The sequence below is a fragment of the Elephantulus edwardii genome, unplaced genomic scaffold (genome assembly GCF_000299155.1).
Source record: "Elephantulus edwardii isolate Elephantulus edwardi_28Jun2011 unplaced genomic scaffold, EleEdw1.0 scaffold00064, whole genome shotgun sequence".
Taxonomy (NCBI): domain Eukaryota; kingdom Metazoa; phylum Chordata; class Mammalia; order Macroscelidea; family Macroscelididae; genus Elephantulus; species Elephantulus edwardii.
The window spans coordinates 281,440-286,126 of record NW_006399814.1 but is presented as its reverse complement, the minus strand read 5'-3'; the positions used below and the strand labels follow the sequence as shown (position 1 = coordinate 286,126).

General features: G+C 39.8%; 1 pseudogene; it reads left to right on the top strand.

Moving 5' to 3' along the window:
* Window positions 1-4,035, top strand: part of LOC102873232 — a 10,631-nt pseudogene extending 6,596 nt beyond the window's left edge.
* Window positions 4,036-4,687: the final 652 nt, after the last annotated feature.

Genomic DNA, 4,687 nt, shown 5'->3' with positions numbered 1-4,687 from the left:
CAGAGCATGAAGTAGAGTCTGGGTTTTTTTATTCCCCCCCAGGTGCCTGTCGGGGCCTGGGTTTCAGCTGTCCACACCACAGCAGTGGGCAACGAGCTTAAAGCCCCTGATGGCTCTGGGCGCTGACTCTCACCAGTGGCTATGGATGAAGTCACAGGCGATTTTCAGTCAGCGCCGGATAATAAGTTTTTTAAAGGAAAGATTTTAATATTTTATCATAGCTAAATATATTGAACTTCTCATTGGTGAATCCAGCAGCAAATGAAACATGTAGTGTAACAAAACAGTAGAACAAAAATCACCTGCTTCTGGATGAATATCTATTGCTCTACGAGCTATAAGATTAAGCAAATGCACAGCACATGGCATGAAAACAGTATATTCACTGTATTATAAAATTTTCTGTTGTGTAGCTTTATAATCCCCTCACATATTGGCACTACTGTCATAGGACTGACCTCTGCACCTAGAAAAATCAATTTCACAAAACAAAGGACTTAGTTTTGCAATTTATTTTCCACTATAACTTTTCAAAATAGGTAAATGTGACTAAAGAAAGAGAGTGCATGGAAAAGTGTACTAAAATTATCGTCAACAACTCCCCAAAGACTGGGCTCCCAGTTTTCTTTTAGATTCTAGATGCTTCATAAAATATTGCTGAATACAGAGACAGAAAGGAGATAATAAGGAGATACACTGAAAGTCGGCGGCTGAGCTTGAGGTTATGATGTATCTAGTGTGTAGAGGTTCTCGGATGTATGGTTTTGTTGGAAAATATCCTTTAGTTTCTTCTTAGTGTGGTTATGAAAAGAAGTCCAGACGGCCTTGAGCCAGGATGGTGGAGATGAAGGAAAAGGATACTCCAAGCGAAGCCATGTCTTTGGAGGGAGCTGAGTAAAGAAAATGTACAACCATTAAGGCAAGGTCGGATTATGTCCACACTTCAGGGAGTGCTAGCACATCAAGAATCTTCTTGTATGGAAGCCCAAAATCTCTGTAAATGTTTATGAAAATTAATAAAATATAATTATAGAAAAAAAAAGAATCTTCTTGTAACACTACTCTGCAGCAGCAGAAGTGGGCATTTGAATCTGAAATTCGATTTTACAGTGGAAATGACCCTCTGGATGTTTGGGATAGGTATATTAATTGGACAGAGCAGAACTATCCTCAGAGGGGAAAAGAAAGTAACCTGTCGATATTATTAGAAAGAGCTGTACTACAAGGAGAAAAATGGTATTATGGTAATCCTCGTTTTCTCAATCTGTGGCTTAAATTGGGACATTTGTGCAGTGAGTCTTTGGATGTGTACAGCTATTTACAAAACCATGGAATTGGTGTTTCACTTGCTCAGTTCTGTATCTCATGGGCTGAAGAATATGAAGCTAGAGAAAACTTTAAGAAAGCAGATCTGATATATCAGGAAGGGCTCCAACGGAAGTCTGAACCACTGGAAAAACTGCAGTTCCGGCATCGAAAATTCCAAATGTGAGTATCTCGACAGTCTCTGTTGGCACTTGAGAAAGATGAGGAAGAAGAAATTTTTTAATCTTCTGAACCACAACGAAGCACACTGGCTGATCTGAAAAGCAAAGGGAAAAAGATAGGAAAAGCACCAATCAGCCGTGGAGGAAGTGCTCTCAAGGCTTCAAACCAAAGCAAAGGGCTCCATAATCCAGTTCCTCAACAGATGCTAAGTAATTCTAGAATTACTGTTTTTTGTGAAAATGCTGATGCAGCTTCCAGAGCAGAGTTGTCTAAGCCCGCAGTCCAGCCATGGACAGCACCCCCTGTGCCCAGAGCCAAAGAGAATGAGCTGCAAGCTGGCCCCTGGAACACAGGCAGGCCATTGGAATCCAGGCCTCGTGGCAGTATAGTTTACACGGCAGCTGTATCCTCTGCACTTCCAAGTTTCACTCCATACATGGAAGAGACTGCACAACAACCAGTTATGACACCATGTAAAATTGAACCTCGCATAAACCACATTCTAAGCACCTGAAAACCTAAAAAAGAAGGAGATACCTTACAGAGGGTTCAGAGCCATCAACAAGAGTCTGAGGAGAAGAAAGAGAAGAGTATGTATTGTAAGGAGAAAGTTTATGCAAGAGTGGCAGAGTTCTCTTTTGAAGAAATCAGAGCAGAAGTTTTTTGGAAGAAATTAAAAGAGAAATGAGGAGCAGAGCTGCTAACTAATGAAAAGAAGAGATCAGAAATGCAGAAACAGATTGAAGAGATGGAGAAAAAGCTAAAAGAAATTCAGACTACTCAGCAAGAAAGAGTGGACAATGAGCATGAAGGGAAGCTACTTACAAATGAGACAGCTAAACTTGGAATTGCTACTGAATTGCAGGAAGTGGCAGGAAATGTTGTTTATAATTCCTTTTGTCTGGTGACCTCTTCTACCAGAGAAACTTCACTTGCAGAAAGCATTTGTCGTGAAGAGCTTTATTCTAAAGATTCCAACATACCATTCTCCACATTTGATGGGTTTGCTTCTGAAAAAAGGATTATCAGTCCTCCTACATTCACCAGGGGCTTTAACCCAAAGAAGACCTCTGGCAATTCTCAAATCATCAGAAAGCATCCCTTTAAATGATGATGTGTCTCCAGATGTTTGTGATGAATTTACAGGAATTGAACCCTTGAGTGAGGATGCCAATATCACAGGCTTCAGAAATGTAACTATTTATCCCAACCCAGAAGATACTTGTGACTTCGCCAGAGCAGTTCATTTTACATCTACTCCTTTCCATTAATAATTTGCTTGAAGAAGCTCCCTTCTGATCCCAAGAGACTCTTACAGGAGGAGGATCTAGATACAAAGACCTCCGAGGACCAGCAGACAACTTGTGGTACTGTCTACCACCAGACTCTCAGTGTCAAGAAGCTAAGTCCCATTATTGAAGATAGTCAAGAAGCCACACACTCTTCTGGGTTCTCTCCATCTTCTGCCTGTTACTTCTACCTCATCCATCAAATTTCTGCAAATCCCTGAGAAACTAGAGCTTACTGAAACCGCAGAAAGCCCTACTTGGTCACCTTGGTGTTTAGAGCATCGCAAGCAACTGCTAAAATCTCTACCAGAGTTAAGTACTTCTGCAGATTTTTTTGTAGAAGATAGAGCATTGCCTTCATTGGAAATAGAGAAGGAGATTGAGTTAGGTAATGAGGACTATTACATTAAAAAGGAATATCTAGTATGTGAAGATTACAAACTATTCTGGGTGGCACCAAGAAACTCTTCAGAATGGACCATAATAAAGGTATCTTCTCAACCTATCCCATGGGACTTTTATATCAACCTCAAGTTAAAGGAACATTTAAATGAGGAGTGTGATCATTTGTGCAGCTGTTGCCAGTATCATGATGGTTGTATTATTTGGCACCAGTATATAAACTGCTTCACTCTTCAGGGTCTTCTCCAACACAGTGAATTTATTATTCCTGAGATAACAGTGTTGATTATTTATGACCTTTTGGCAATAGTGAAGAATCTACACAAAGCAGAAATAGTTCATGGTGACTTCAGTCCAAGGGGTCTGATTCTTAGAAAAAGAATCCACAATCCCTATGATTCTAATAAGAAGAATAAAGCTTTGAAGATAGTGAACTTTTTCTACAATGCTGACTTTAGGCTACAGCTAGATGATATCCCTCTCAGCGGCTTTCGGACTGTGCAGATCCTGGAAGGACAAAAAGATCCTGGCTAGCTGTTCTCCCTACCATGTAGACCTGTTGGGTATAGCAGAATTAGCACATTTACTCTTGTCCAAGGAACACCTACAGGTCTTCTGGGATGGGTCCCACTGGAAACTTAGCCAAAATATTTTTGAGCTAAAAGATGATGAATTGTGGAATAAATTCCTTTTGCAAATTCTGAATGCCAGTGATGTGGCTACTGTAGCTGTTCTGAGAGAACTTGCAACAGAAATGAATGGGTTGTTTGACTCCACGTTTCAATGTCAACTGAATAAAGCCTTGTGGAAGGTTGGGAAGTTAATCAGTCCTGGGACTTTGCTCTTAATGAGATAGGCAGTCAAGGCATTCCAAGATTCCTGCCTAAAACAAATGGTTGTGTTGTGGAACGCCAGGTCTGAGTGTGCTGTAATTTAATTTAGGACATCTTTAATACATTTCCAATACTTTTCTATGTTTTTGGTGGAGGTGTGTTTCCAAGTCACTGTCAGTTTTCACCTAGCTATGTACCTTCCCCGGTATCTTTAACATAAAGAACTGTTTTCTTTTAAACTGACTCCAGGTGAATGAGCACCTTTTCATTTAACATGTTTGTCTCCAACATTCACTCTTGTAATTTGTGATCTGTACTCATGCAATCATCATGTATTTTGTAAGGAATAAAGGAGATTTTGTTACATTTATGCTTCTAACATTTAGTCTACCTTTTAGAAACTGAGATAATAAATGACTTGATTGTATAGAGGGGAAGTTTTTTACTGTAGAAATTTCTGTGTCCTAGACTTGAAAGTATTATCCTGGGATTATAACAAGACAGAACAACTAACCCTTCCTTTAGGTGTTCCTGACCTTTCAGTAACTTGTTTATATTTAAAAGTAGGTAAAATAACTACTGGGAATATACCCTGAAGAGACCATAGCTGACATCCAAGCAGATATATGCACACCCATGTTTATTGCAGCTTTGTTCACAATAGCAAGGAGTTGG